General features: G+C 36.3%; 1 protein-coding gene across 3 annotated transcripts in view; it reads right to left on the bottom strand.

Annotated features, from left to right (window-relative positions):
* LOC141396596 (GTPase-activating Rap/Ran-GAP domain-like protein 3) overlaps positions 1-16,463 on the bottom strand; it is a 559,487-nt gene that overhangs the window by 294,222 nt on the left and 248,802 nt on the right. The window contains exon 1 of one of the 3 annotated variants that reach the window (XM_073972170.1): positions 5,428-5,624. The exons of 1 other annotated variant lie outside the window; for it this stretch is intronic. The gene's annotated coding sequence lies outside the window, so the exon portion shown is untranslated. Of the gene's footprint in view, positions 1-4,907; positions 4,966-5,427; positions 5,625-16,463 lie in introns of those variants that run through there. One more of the 3 variants, XM_073972171.1, reaches the window with a different exon arrangement.

The following is a 16,463-nucleotide window of genomic DNA, read 5'->3' as shown; positions in this document are numbered from 1 at the left end:
AAACAACATGGCACCGTATATAGTGGCTGGAGAGCACGTAAATCTCAAACTGGTCAACCGATTTGGTCGGAAATTTGGACTTCGACATATTTTGTCCAAAATTAGTTTCACTTCGAAGATGGGCAATACCGGTCCACCACATCCAACACTTCCCCTCAAGATTTAAAAATGTCACTAAAATGGTATGCACGATACACTTTCATGAACGGGGTAACCAATTTGGTCCAAACTTTGGATATTCTAATATTTTGTCCAAATTTAGTTTAACTTCCAAGTATGACCCATATTGGTCCTCTCCTTAAGCTACCTTCCCTGCAAAAGTTCAAAATTTTTGTTAAAGTGCAGTTTAGGGTCTGTTCGAAGATCCTTTGAAATGTATACCGATGCTGGAAATGTATACCGATGTATACCGATTGTGGTCCTGTTTACAGCGATATTATGTTTTCCGTGGACAAGTTCATGGGTGACGTAGGGGATGGAAGATACCAAGCAACGGTCCTGACCGGTTTTAACATGGCAAAGCCCAGGATTTATCTTGGTCCCTCTTTCATCCCATGTGAACACTGACCTCCCCGTGGTGTCACCTGGGGAACTGCCGTTAACACCCGTTAAAGGTAGTGAGCTAACATGTGCCGCGCGTTCATCCATAAGAACGTTAAAAACTTGGGTTTGGGCGTCGGGTTAGTAACCCTCCCCTAGAAAAAACAGCCTACTATGAAAAAACAAAAGAAAAGAAAAACAAACCCCTCTAAAGTTGACGAACTCCGCAAACGTTTTAAGGACCATGATCTGCAAATCTGCACCTGGAATGTTCGCACTCTTTATAGAGAAGGTGCAGTCTTCGCATTGGCAGACGTACTTGAAAAGTACAAGACCGATATTACTGCCATACAGGAAATACGATGGATTGGGAAAGGCGTCACAACAACACCTAAAGGTGACGCACTGTATTATAGCTGCCATGACGTAAAACATGAGTTTGGTTGTGGATTCGTAGTTAGTCGGAGACTAAAACATCTGTTATCCAGCTTCACCCCAGCGAATGAAAGACTTGCTGCAATTCGAATAAAAGCTAAATTCTTCAACATCAGCTTTATTTGCGCTCATGCTCCCACTGAAGAAAAGGACGAACAGACCAAAGATTTATTTTACGAGCGCCAAATTTGGAAAGGAGAATATCTTTGGCCCAACAGTCGGGAAATTCAGTCTCCACAGTGAAACATCTGACAATGGTATGAGGCTGATAGACTTTGCAGCTGCAAAAAACATGGTAGTTAGCAGTTCCAGATTTAATCATCTCGATATTCATAAGGGCAGCTGGCTGTCTCCAGATCAGAAAACAAGAAACCAAATTGATCATGTTGTGATAGATGGATAGATGGTTGTGATAGATGGATAGATCGTTCCGAGGCGCAAACATTGATTCGGACCACTACCTTGTTGCAGCAAAGGTACGCACCCGCTTAAACGTAGCAATCAGAGCGATTGCAGAGAGATGGAAAAGCGGGAGTGTGAAAAAATCGAGATGTACAGGAGCCAGAATGAAGTCCGAAAATTCTACCAAAGAGTCAAGCATCAAACTGATGGCTTTGGGACAGGCACATCCTCCTGTAGAGACCAGCAAGGTAATTTGGTAACTGATACAGATAGTGTACTCAGGATATGGAAAGAACATTTTTCAAATCTGTTGGTATCCAATAGCAGCGAAGACGACGAAGATACCACAGTCCGAATCCCAGAAGATGGTATTGAATGTATACCGCCCAGCCAAGATGAGGTAAAGACAGCAATAAATCGACTGAAGAATAATAAGGCAGCAGGGGCCGATGGCTTACCAGCGGAGCTGTTCAAAACCGGAGGCGACACGCTGATAAGGTGTATTCATCAGCTAGTTAGCACCATCTGGCAGGGAGATAAGACTGTATGCTCTAACTATAGGTGCATAAATAAGTCTACTCCCTATTGCCTACAAGATCGTGTGAGGGATATTGTGCGAACGACTAAAGCCTATGGTCAACGAGATAATTGGACCATACCAATGCGGCTTTAGACCTGTCAAGTCCACCATTGACCAGCTATTTATCCTGCGGCAAATCCTGGAGAAGACCCAAGAGATGCAGATCGACACTTACCACCTTTTTGTCGATTATAAAGCAGCCTTCGACAGCCCGCTGCGTTCAAAGGTATTCCAAGCCATGTCTGAATTTGGTATTCCCGCAAAGCTCATCCGGCTTTGTAAAATGACTTTAACTGACACGAGGTCCTCAGTTAAAATATGAAAGAACATCTCCGAAGAGTTTGGTGCCAAAAGAGGTTTCAGACAAGGAGACAGCCTTTCGTGTGACCTCTTCAACATCCTGCTAGAAAAGGTTATACGAGAGGCAAACGTCAAAAGAAGTGGCACAATCTACACCAATAGTTACATGTTACTTGCTTGTTCTGATGATATAGACATCATGGGCCGATCAGTAAAAGAAGTAACTGATACCTTTATAAAGGTCGAAGGAGAATCTGCTAAAGTGGGTCTGGCGGTAAACGGTGAGAAGACCAAGTTGATGGTGTCGACGCGCAATGCATCCATTGAGCTCGGACCGACTGTGGATGTTGGTTCCTATAATATTGAGGTAGTAAAAGACTTCGTCTACCTCGGCACCTCCGTAAACACAACAAACGACATCAGTTGTGAAATAAAAAGAAGAATTGTATTGGCCAACAGATGCTACTTTGGTTTAAGTAAGCAGTTTAAAAACAAAGCCACATCTCGTCAAACAAAAATAATGCTCTACAAAACACTGATACTACCCATGCTGATGTATGGCTCCGAAGCCTGGGTACTTGCGCAAGCAGACATGGCAGTGCTTGGTGTGTTTGAGAGAAAAATTCTTCGAAAGATCTACGTACCAATCTGCGTTGACGGTGAATATCGACGTCGCATGAACCACGAGCTGTATCTGCTATACAACGACATCAATATAGTTAAACGTATCGAGATGCAGCGATTGCGTTGGCTAGGTCATATCATAAGAATGAGCGATGATGAACCCGCTAAAAAGGCGTATGAATGCAGAATTGGCAGGCCAAGGAATAGATGGCGCAAACAAGTGGATGATGAGATGAAAAGGCGCGGTATTCCAGAGTGCACAGCAACAAATAGAGAGGAATGGAGATCTCTTCTTAGCTCGGCCTAAAGAACAAATGTTCTGTAATGGGCCAGCTAAGTAAGTAAGTGGACAAGTTCATGTTTCCCGGCCTACTGGTCTAAATGTTATAAAATAATCAGAGTACGTAAAAATACTTTAAATAACATTTCCAATCGTTTCGTTTCGTATTTTCCATAGGAACAATACAAAACGATATATAACCCTCATTGGCCGAGCTCGTTGTTTAGTTTTGTTTTGTTTATATTCGTGGGTGCGAACAAAACGAAAAGCGAAAAGTACTCAACTCCACAAGAACAGATAGAAAACGGAATAGTACTAAACACACGTGAATAAATCAAAAACGTTTGGTGGTTGATAAAATTCACTGTGGTATGCTGATGCTATCTTATAGGGTTGTTAAGCAATCACATGTGTGTGTGTGAGTGTGTCATTGACAATACGCACGGCAAACGTTTCCCAAAAATACTTCTTGTTTCGGTGGTGAATGAAACAACTCGGGAAAGCATAACCGAAGTTATATTTCCGCAATCGTACGGTTTCCATCTGTTTACATTGAAAAGTTTGTGTTTTTGTTTTGGTTGTGAGAATGAAACGATTCAGAGAAGCTGAAAAGTTTGTGGCTTTGTGTGATTGGTACGGGAATCGTTTTGTTTGTTTCCGTTCATTGAAAATAACCCACTGAAATGACTACTGGGTGCGATATCTATCGAAAAGATAAGACTCCCAAAATAAGATCCACTTTCATAATGGACTATGTCGGTCCATTCCTTCAAGTACCTCCTCCGCAACACTTTTGAACTTTAATCCTAATCCATATTTTTGTCTGAAAGTTCAAATGTTCAAAAAGGGTCTCAAAATTCTGAAAAGATCCTAAATACATTCGATCTGTCTGTAGACTGATACTTTTTTACTTGTTTTTTCCTAATTTAAATCGGTTTTTAACCTTGGCATCTACAAAAAAATAGTCAGAATCTATATTCGATTCTCTGCTATTCTATAATCACCAGGATCTTACGTTTAGATATAACTGTGTTAAAGAAAGTTCTCCATACCAGAGAATACCTAATGCCAAACAGTCTACATTAGAACCTGTAGTGGAATTCTGTTACTCATATCATGAGTAAAATTAAAAAGATTATAATTTCGGTAATTGACGAAATTTACCAATAATATAGCGACCAAAATGTAGCGTTAGCGACCAAAATGTCAAGAGTGCTGTCAACTCCAATTAATAGTTTTCATTCATAATGCTGCGTACTAATTTTCCCGATTTTTACGGTAACTCAAGCAATGGGTTACAATATTTCACTATTTATCTAAATTTGGAAAAAAAATTATACAAAATTGGGCACACCAGATATGAACAAAAATTAAACAGTTTATAATAAGTTGTGGTGTATAGAATATTTCGATTTCTTATTCGACATAGAAATTATATTTACATTTCCTAAATTTTTGAATAATAAATAGTATTATAAAATGACTTCAAGAATCGGATCTTCAAGTTATCAAACAATATGTACATATTTATTTTATTATATCATAAAAATGTCACCAACACATCCTTCAATTAACAACAACTTAGCGTGCAAAGAAATGTAAACCCACAGATTTTATTAACGCTTGGTTGAAGCATTTGCATTTTTATGTTTTAAGGGAATAAGAGTAGCATTGACAATGATAGTATCATGATAGCTCTTGTTGTAGTGGTAGCGGAAACAGCAACAACAACACTTTTTCACTCACATAATGACACAGTTAACGTTGCATTAATTATACACTGATGCAATTTTATTAAGTCATTAAAAATGGAATAGGGTTATCTTTCACTTCACCTCCATTCTTCAAGTTCGTTTCTATATCCTTGCGACGGCAACTACAGTTTCCTTCATTGGTAGCTAGCAAGCATCAGTAGCAATAGACCACATATAGAATAGGAAATGTTTGCAACATCCCATCTGTTGGCAGACAGATGATGAGTTTACAAATGTTTTGCCTGTGGCGACATATGGCCAAAGTGAAAATAAATTATCCAAGTGCAAGTTGCGAGTTGCTGCTAAAGCATTTAATTATTTTCGATTTTGTTTACATTTGAATTTGAATAACACTGAACGGAAAATCCCCCTCTTATTTTCTTTGCCATACTTCATTTTAATTTCTATTTACATTTCAGACAAAAAAAGTGTCGAAGAGTGACATGATAGGGGCACTTGAGGGACGGGGGGATTGTAAATTTGATTTCTTTGCTTTTATTTTGTTTGCTCACTTTTTTCACACTATTAATCACTTTGCTTCGAAATCATTTATTTTTATTCACAAGGAAACACATCGACAGCACTACTAATCGACCATTAAGAGCAGTGAATATTTTTTTGTTGGTTTTGTTAGGCTTTGTTATTTTTAATTGGTCTCGTTCGACACGCTTACGACCCGTGTTTATGGTATCACGTTCTCCTTGCAACTGAATGTTTTGAGAATTCGTTTGCTCGTTTTTGGGTTCAGTCAATGTTTGTATGTCACTCAGCCCCAACCATCTGCTCTACTGCAGGATAAGTGTTACAATCCAACTGAAGTATCGGCATGCGAATACATACCCATATTCGTTGTTGTGACAAAATTACTGTTACGTTTTTGCAGTGTGGAATGTATTTTGACGTCATTAGTTTGCCTTATGCCTTTTCAAGTGCTTTGTATGCTTTGAACTTGATGGAGAACATACACCCGTACATACATACATATGTAGCATTCTGCTACACAAATCTATGTCACGTTTTATCGTTTGTTTACCTCAGTAAGGCGCATGGTGGAATCTATTTCAAATAGCGCATGCGAATATTTATTCTAACAACAAGCGGCAGTTGCAACAATGTTCGTTGATTGTTGATATTGTTGTTATTTCAGTTTGTTCGCTCTCCCATCCCTTTATCTCTATCAAAGTAGTTATTGACACATGCTTTTAGGTGATTTTTGATTATGTTAAATATTAAACTAATTCTAATCGGGCTTCTTGTCAAATTGTGTAACTATAACCCTTTGATAAACGAATAATTCGTTGCCCAAGGAAGATATCCCTAATTGTATTGAACGCCAAGTTTTAAAGTATAAAATTTATACCCTCCACCACTATATGGTGAGCATATCGTTGGTGTCATGCTTACATAAATGTTCCATACGTCATTTGCCAGATTCGTGAAAAAACCCAAGTTAATGTTTGAGGCCTTACAGGCTAAAAGTGGTACAAAAATCCAATTCTTTAAGAACTCAGTTCTTTTAACTAAACTTAAAACATATGTATAACAGCAGTTTTTATACCCTACACCACACTGTGATAAGGGGTATTATGTCTTTGTGCATTTGTAAGTAACATAAAAAAGGAAACGAAATAGACCCATAGTTCCTTTTGGCGATATACATATAATCAGTTTCTGAATCGATTTATGCATGTCCGTCCGTCTGTCCATGTATTTTTGTTCGCGACGTACAAGTCGCATTTTTTGTCCGATTCAGCTGAAAATTGAGGACTACAATTTTTTTAGCCATAGGAAGAACGCTGTTGCTTTTGGTGAAAATCGGTTCAGATTTGGATATAGCTCCCATATATATTTTCGCCCGATTTCACGTATTTGCTGCACCAAACACGCTATATACGTCCGATTTTGATGAAATATGGAATGTTTGACTAAATTCGGTCTAGAAATAAGTGTGTCAAATTATATTGAAATCGGTTCTGATTTGGATATAGCTCCCATATATATTTTCGGCTGATTTCACGTATTTGCTGTACCAAACACGCTATATATTTCCGATTTCGATGTGTGACTGAATTCGGTCTTGAAATAAATGTGCCAAATTATATCGAAATCGGTTCAGATATGTATATCCAATCTCCCATATACATCTGCGGCATAAAAAATAGCACCGTAGCACATGAGTACATTTCCCTTCGATTTTTTTGGCGTTTTCCTTATCAATTGGACGTATTACTGCATATATCAATAAAAGACATTATATTCTATTAGAACATAAAAAATAACAATTTATTTATTAAGGGTTTAGGGGATATTTGGCCAATACCCAGAAAATATTCAATTTTTGGCCTGTAAAAAATAGCACTTTTTTATAAAATATTTTAATTTTTAAAAATTTGATTGAAATTATTGTTCACTTCGATTGAAAGCATAAAAATAAATCTTAAAAAGAGTTAATATTTAGTCGCATGCCCTTTATTGGCGATAACAGCGGCACAACGTCTTTGCATCGAGTTGACCAAGTCCTCATATCGTTTTTTGGGGATTTTATGCCAGGAATCCTTTATCACTGCCCATAGTTCAATATTGTTTGTTGGTTTCGCCTCAGAAACACATTTTTTAATGTCAGCCCATAGATTTTCTATTGGGTTTAGGTCTGGTGACTGTGCTGGCCATTCCATAACATGAATGCCTTTATCTGCAAACCATTGTCGGGCTCTTCTGCTGGTATGCTTCGGGTCGTTATCTTATTGAAAGACCCAACGCAAAGGCATTTCTTCCTCGGCATAAGGTAACATCACGTTTTTCAAAATTTCAACATAAATATGCTGGTCCATAGTTGTGTTTATCATATGTAAGGGACCAACGCCGCAATATGAAAAACACCCCCATACCATTATGCTGGATCCTCCGTGTTTTATTGTCTTGTTTGTGAATTTTGGGTTATATTCCGCATTCGGTGGTCTTCTCACATACGAACGAGAGCCTTTTCCACCATAAAGCACAATTTTAGACTCATCTGTCCATAAAATGTTCCTCCACTTTGTAACAGGCCACTCCACATGGTCTTTTGCAAAGTGCAAACGCTTCATTACATGCCGATTAGTTAAAAGTGGTACTTTTCGTGGACTGTGGGCTTTTAAATTATGCTCCCGCAATCGTTTGCGCACCGTCTCTACACACGCCTTTATTTGTAAATCCTTTTTCAGCTCCGTGGCTGCCTTAAAAGGATGTTTCTTGGACTCCCGAACCAAACGTTTTACCATACTACTCGACATTACAGGTTTTCGTCCGCGTGTTTCCACTTTTTTTTTTAAATTTTAGAGCATTACGGATCATTTTGTTGGAACAATTTAATAGTTTTCCTATTTCAGAGTATGTTTTGCCATCTTCATACATATCCTTTATGACTTGGCGTTTTTCCTCTGTACAATGTTTTCCACGGCCCATTATTTTTTTATGTTATTCTTAATAATTGGTAGTTTTTGGTCTGTTTTGATAATCACACCACTTTTTTAACGAAGCTCTTTATGAAATGTGCAATTAAAACAAAATTTCAAAACAAAAACACGATCGGTGCTATTTTTTCTCGTTATATTTTTGACATTCCTCCAATATGCGCTTAATACAACAACAACAACAGGTGTAAGTAAGAGCAAGTCGGGTACATATTAAGAGACCACGATACCAGCACACAATATTACCAAAGAACAAAAAAAATTGTGGAAGAATAATAAGAAAATATAGTGAAAAAAGAAAACTTAGTACGACGGTGCTATTATTTTTACCGGCACTGTATATTTTCGGCCGATTTCGCGTATTTGCTGCACCAAACACGCTATATAAGTCCGATTTCAATGATATTCGGTCTGGAAATAAATGTACCAAATTATATCGAAATCGGTTAAGACCTGGAGGTAGCTCCGATTTATATTTTATTCACAGTGGTGTAGGGTGTCATATAGTCGGCCCCGCCCGACTTTCCTTACTGTTTTTTTTTTTGTTTTGCCTTATTAAGGCGAAGGTCACTTTTAGAGTGATATTTGAATTAATTCTCTTTCGAGTTTAGCTATTTTGACCTAAGAGGTACATCGAAAAATTAGGAATCCACCGAAGCCCCACACATTTCATTTAGTGGGTGGACGAAGGCTAAGCTTGGAAACTAGCATTTATATCACATTCGAAATTTGTATATTCGAATTATTTATTTTATTTTTAATTAGCATGCAAACAAATTTATGACTCTCAAAATTATTCATATTCAATTACACACCAAGGGAGATAGTGTAAGGCAGCTGCGCTAACGGTGATATACCCTCAGCATCTGACCAAAAAAAGAAACAAACACAATAATTATGCCGTATATTGATTTTGTATCACGAGTTTGCTTCAACATACGTGGAATCTGCAGGTATCGTAATGTAAGTCTATACCAAATCAAATTTAGTAAGCTATCTTCTGATTTTTGAAAAAGTTTGAGAATTATTTTTTGGAAATCTTGGAACCTTTTCTCAGGAAGTAAGGACTTACTCCTGAAAAATTGTACCGTTGCAACAGGGACAGAAAGAGAGACAGAAAAGAACCTTCTTAAAAAAAATCAAATAGATCCGATACGGGTCCTCAAGCTGCACTTTTCCCAAATTTAGTGTGGAAGGTACTCGAAGGACGGGACCGATATAGTATACATTCCAACCTGATACATGACTGGATGAAAAAATAAGATGTGCAAAGTTTAGACCAATAAGGAAATCCCCTTGGGAGTTATTTTGCGGATTTGCCATTTTAGATAGGTTTCTTATTTGTTTTTCAGGGTTTCTTTAAACTTTTCGGCAATAATCTCGGGAAGTATGGACTTGACATTGCAATTGTACCATCGTAAAGGGGACCGCAAGGACAATCTGCTGAAAAACATTAAAACGATTCGAGAGGACTCTTAAATTTCACTTTTCCGAATTTTGTGTGGGAGGTGTGGACCGACATAGTCTTACCCGATCTATATATGAAAAGAATAATAATATATGAAAAGTTTGGACCAAATCGATTGCTCACTTCGAATGTTATCGTTCACACAATTTTTCAGAAAAAAATTTGAACTTTTGTGGGGGAGGTGCGCGAAGGAGTGAACCGATATAGCCCGTATTCGAAATTATTACTTACTTACTTAATTGGCCCATTACAGAACATTTGTTCCATAGACCGAACTAAGAAAAGCTCTCCATTCCTCTCTGTTTTTCGCTTGACTTTTTGGAATACCGCGCCTTTTCATTTCTTCATCCACTTGTATGCTCCATCGAAGCTTAGGCCTGCCGATTCTGCGTGCACCGCCATGTGGCATGTATTCATACGCCTTTTTAGCGGGTTCATCATCGCTCATTCTCATGATATGGCCTAGCCAACCCAATCTTTGCATCTCGATACGTTTAACTATATTTATGTCTTTGTATAGCTTATATAGCTCGTGGTTCATACGACGTCGATATTCACCGTCAACGCAAATCGGCCCGTAGATCTTTCGAAGAATTTTCCTCTCAAACACACCAAGCACTGCCTTATCTGCTTGCGCAAGTACCCATGCTTCGGAGCTATACATTAGCACGGGTAGTATCAGCGTTTTGTATAGTGTTATTTTTGTTTGACGAGATGTGGCTTTGTTTTTAAATTGCTTACTTTTTTTTACTATTACGATGTGTAAAATTTTGTTCGAATCGGTAGATCCGTTCTGGAGTTATCGTGCGCACCAGCTAGATATACAGTAAGAGAGACAGATGAACGGACAGTGCTAAATCGACTCCAAATTGCCTGATACGAAATTCGTCCAAACATACTTGGGGTCTAAAACGATTTGGTCGTATTTTGTATATATTCCCTTTACCCTAAAGGCTGAGAGTATAAACTAGGTGGCGAAGCGACCCCATGCTACAATATTTGTATAAAAAATCCAATTGGACAACTGAACTGAAAAATTGTCTGTCATGATAGAGACAATTTGTAGTATGGGAGGACATTGTTGTTCTCTATACAAAACGCATTATATATTAGGCAGTAGGCCCGTTATCTAGCAGACACATTATTGCAATTTGCATCAGGGGAAATGTCAGTAGTTATTTTTCCATATGTTAGCTACTGTGCCGGGCATATACTCCAGGAACTACAATATGGACCAAAAATAAAATTTGTATATTTTTCATACAAATGTAATGGTCTATGTCACCCGCTAAATAATATCAGATCATCATGCAAAATTATAGGCATTTTCTTTAACCTAAACTCTTACCTCGAGCAAAATTTCGTGACTATTGAGCTACAATTGCGACCTCTAGTGTGTTTATGATAACACTACAATCAAAAAACTGGATATACTAGGCTGTAACTCTGTTATCTGATCACGTACATCAACATAATTGACATCAATGGAATAGTCAAAAGATCGTCTTCCAAGTATAACTTACTTTCCCGCAATGTCTCTTCCAGGAATAAAGATATAGCTGCATATCAACATTTTTCTCAATTTTCACACAGAAGATGAGGTCCATTTAACCCTCTAAATATCTGATCGCCATCTCATATCACAAACTTCTTCTTTGTCATATACTCTTACCTTATTTAAAATTTCGCGTTGATCGGACTATTATTGCGACCTACAGAACAGTTACAAAGTTGGATAAATATTATGTGTTTGGTCCATTTCACCCGCTTAATATTTAACGATCATCACCAATAAAAAAAGGGATCTATTCTGGTCTGTACCCGACCTCCATACAAAATTTCGTGGCGATCGGTCCATAATTGCGGCCTGGAGTTTGATTACAATTTATAATGGACAGACGGACGGACGGACACACATCTCAAAATTGCTTTATCTCGTCGATATATGAAGATTGGTATACCACATTGGGGGTCTCCGACGAATATTTCGCGGTGTTAAATGAATTTTTACCAAAACAAATTAATAATACCCTTTCCACATAGTGGTGTAGGGTATAACAAGTAACAGAGGGCTATAGTCGTACGGGCCGATCATATGATACCCTACACCACTTCACCTGGGTACTAGTTTTCCGCGGAATTTATTTATATGATTGCGGAGTCTCCCTTGTTTCTTGTGTAGAAGTTGTGGGAATATATCGTCACCATAAATTCCCGAAGTAGTATCTCCAAAAAAGTCAAAATTAGTTTTTTTGATTGAATCTACTACATAAGACTAGAATTTGTAAAATTTCAAGCTTCAACGTTAAAAAATAACGATCCGATTCAAGAAAAGGCATTTCGGATAATGGGATAACGTTGCAGATTTTGTTGTAATGACGGATCCCAAAACCAAGCGTTTCCGCGGTTTTGGTTTCATTACTTACTCCCATTCGTATATGATTTATAATATCCCATATACTCGCCTTCATAAGAATAATATTTCATATTCCATAAAACTTTTAATTTTATAACGTTTTTTGCTTCTCATGTAAAATTATTATTTTGTTAGTTATGACTTTTGGCTTTTTTTGTTGACGATATGTATGTATGTTTGATTGCGACAAGTTATATATTATTTTCATTATTTCGTAATGGACAGATGAACTATTTTGGGTACATATACATACACATTTCTTCAAAATTTGTATTACGAAAGAAAAAATACCAAACGCATTTACAAAGCTTTTGGTGACCTTATCCGATTCGATCAATGAATGACATCAATATTTCGAGGAATTACATTAATTCTAATCAAAGGTAGTATAAAAATCCTGTACAGCATATTAATTTGCATCAATCAAAAAATCTGGGAATTCATCTATCACGATTTAAATACTTTTCTATCATGGTTGCGAAATTTTGTGGCATGGAAGGTAAACGTGTTTTTTTATAAACAAAACAAAACTATAAAGGAAAACACACTTGTGTACTATATGTCGCAGTGCGTCTGAACCAACTTTAAATGAAAAGAGCTTACACCTAGGAAGTTTTTGCGGATTCTGAAACTACAATGTTCAGAGATGAGAAAAATCAAAAACAAAAAACCAAAAATATTTATTTTAATTCCACATTTTGTTAAAGTTGCACAAAAGCCAAAGTATACCTCATATCACGATTATATTTGATAAAATATATCCTAAATTTTCTCTAAGGACTATTTCGATAGGATTTGGATCAAATCGGTTCCATATATATGTTTTAAACAACACACAAAAAATATGGATGATTTTTTCGGAGACAAAGTTCTTTCAAACCATTTTAGTCAATATCCATTTCAACATGCTGATAATAAGTCAAATTTATTATAATTTTACTATAAATACATAAATATTTAAACTATGTATATGGGTGAATATTGCGAAAAGACTTGTTTTTGGGGTCGAAAACGGCAAAGTGCGAATATGGGTAATGTTTCAAATTTTTCCTACAAATTTTGAAGATTTTACTTCAAAAAATTCATATTTGGTCTATATGATATATATACATATTTGGTCATATTACAAATTGGAAACGAAAACCATCGAAACAATGGTTTTACACCCCAAGTATGTTTGGACGAAATTCGTGTCAGACAATTTGGAGTGGATTTAAACATGTCCGTCCGTCTGTCGGGCTGGCTGGTGTGCACAATAACTCTCGAACGGATCAACCGATTCGAACCAAATTTTGCACTTCGCAATATTTTGGCCAAACATAGTTTAAATTCGACGATGGCCCATACCGTCGCTTATCGTTCCACACCTTCGGGTACCTTCTACACAAAAATTCACTTTTTTTTGTAAAATAGTTTGAACAAGGAGCTCGAAGGGAGCAATCGATATGGTCCAAACATTACACATCGCATTATTCCTTCCAGATATAGATCGGGTTCGAATTCCTTCTTACTTACCTTTTATTTGTGAATACTCCGCTTCTGTTAGGGGTATTCCAAAACAATGAAAAATCAATCAATGTAAATAGAACACCTCACCTTAATGGGTACTTTACACGATATGTTTTTTGCATATGAGTTGTCACTTCTCCTGTACAAAATATATATGCAAAGTGACAACTCATATGTAAAAAACATATCGTGTAAAGTACCCATAAGCAAACAACTGATATGTCGCAATAACCGATAATCAATTTTTATTTATTTATTTATTTTTAATAATTAATAATTAACTGGGATATTGGCCATACCAGTTATTGTCGGGATCATGAATTAAAGTAGCAAATGTCAAAGTCGGCATGTGAGTTTGAAAAAGTTGAAAAAGTTTCTAAAGAGAAAGCTATTCAGCGTCATTTTTGTTCAAAGAGGAGTGAACATTTTGCAACTTTTTTAACGCTCGGGAACGCATTTTGGGGAAAAATGAGCAAAATGTGTTAAATATTAAAAATATGTTCAATTAATTAAGAATATGTTTTTTGTTTGTTTTAAAGTACTGTACTAATCCAGGAATCCACAGGGTACATCCTATTATATGTACAACTATTGTGAAGCAGCCAAACATTTTAGCGACATCTAGAATTTATTGAGGACATTCAGAGTTTGTTAGCAAATGTTGGTATTTTGGTATGACATTGCCTTGTTGTGGTTGATGTCTTCGCTATGTTGTCCCTTAACAACAAGGCTTGCCAACTACATGATGGTAACCATGTACAAACTAAGTGAGAAACGACAACAGGGTAACACAATTAGTCTAGTTAATTTTGTTCTTACCAGATTACAGTAGATGTCGCTGCAGTATTATTTTTTAGCATATGTATTTTGCTAACGCGATTCAAATAAAAATTCTTCCTTTTGTTTTTCGAAAAATATTTGTTTCATTAAAACAAACATTTTCTACAATAACAGGACGTTGGTAGTAATACAGGATTTTCTTTTGTTAGTTTTTCGGCAATAAGGATATAATGTTATTCCTAGGGTTATGACTCCTCTTAACCCTGTATTATAGCGTGATGAGTTTCTACATAAAAAATTTCACGCATAAAATAATTTTAAAATTTGAATTTATTTCGTGAAGTTACTGTAAGCAGATATATAATTGAGAATAAACTGTAGAGCCATATGAGATAACCAAACTGTTATTTGTTTCTTACCAATTTTCTTTACTTCTGAGCATCTTAAAAATGTCGTAAACACGGTGTTCTTGAATCAAATGTAAATGGAAGGCGCTTACACCTGTAAAGTTTTTGCGGATTCTGAAAAGTTGAAATTTTTAGGAGTTGTTTAGGTTTTTGCGATTTTGTTTGGAAACCGCAAATCATATCAAAATGGGAATAAAGAAAATGTTGTAGCTATCAAAATTCTCTAAAAGATTGACCTTAACGATATTTTCGTAGGTCTTACAACTTTTGAGATATAGAAGTTGAAATTGCGACAATTCAAATTCAATTCAATTATTTATCTTCTCCTAATAAAACAATGTTATGACTGCAATTTCTCAACTTAAACTTATATATCTAAAAAATTGTACAATCTAGGAAAAATTAAATAAGCCAGTCTTGTAGAAAATTTTCACAGCTATAAGATTTTCTCAGGTCCCATGCCGATAAGACTTGCCGTGTAAACTGAGCTTCCTTATCTCAAAAATGGTACAGCCTGAGAACAAATCATAAACGTCAGTCCTGTAGAGAATTTTCATAGCTACACTATTTTCTTTAGCTCCATTTCGATTGGACTTGCGGTTTCCAAGCAAAATCGTGAAAACCTAAAAAACACGTAAAAATGTGAATTTTGACCGCGATATATTTAAAAATCTCTACAGCGTTTTTTTTATTGTTTTTAGATTTTTCTTGCTGTTTCAGAATTCACAAAAACTCCCCCTGTATAAGCGGTTTTCATTAAAAGTTAGTTAAGGCGCACCCTTCATGACATTGTTTTATAAGGAGGTGATACAGTCAGTGCATTGTCCCAATTTGAACTTCAATGTCTGAAAAATGGTAAAACCTACGAAAATACCGTAAATGTCAATCTTGTAGATAATTTTCATAGCTGCAACATTTTCTTCAGTCTCATTTTGATAGGACTTGCGGTTTCTAAGCAAAATCGTGAAAACCTAAACAACCCCTAAAAATGTCAACTTGAATCGCGATTTATTTAAAAAGCGCTCCGGCGATTTTTCTGTTTTTCTCATCTATGAACATTGTAGTTTCAGAATCCGTTAAAACTTCCAAGGTGTAAGCACCTTCCATTTAAATTTGATTCAAGAGCACCGTGTAAATGTTTTTTTGAGCATTTTTTTTTTTAATTTCATACACTTTTTTAAAAAAATATTTTTTTAAAATCGATTATTGGGTGAACTTTTTTATATTTCAATGGCATAATTGTTAGTATAGTGATTAATATGCAAAAGTTCATTCATCCGTGCTACAGGAAATCATTTTTGAGAAAAAATTTCGAAAAATCATAACCCTAGTTATCAATCACTCTCTTACTTGTAAATTTGATAACATTTTGCAACCATAACATTATACCTAGGAGTGGTATGCATATGCAATGCACGCTGAAGGTCGTGGGTTCGATTCCCCAGGTCAGGCAACATCAAAAATTTCAACGGTGGCAAAATACCCCTTAGTAATGTTGGCGAATATCCTGAGTATT

The sequence above is a fragment of the Musca autumnalis genome, unplaced genomic scaffold (genome assembly GCF_047663935.1).
Source record: "Musca autumnalis isolate F117 unplaced genomic scaffold, ASM4766393v1 scaffold_3, whole genome shotgun sequence".
Taxonomy (NCBI): Eukaryota; Metazoa; Arthropoda; class Insecta; order Diptera; family Muscidae; genus Musca; species Musca autumnalis.
This window is presented reverse-complemented; position numbering and strand designations above follow the sequence as displayed.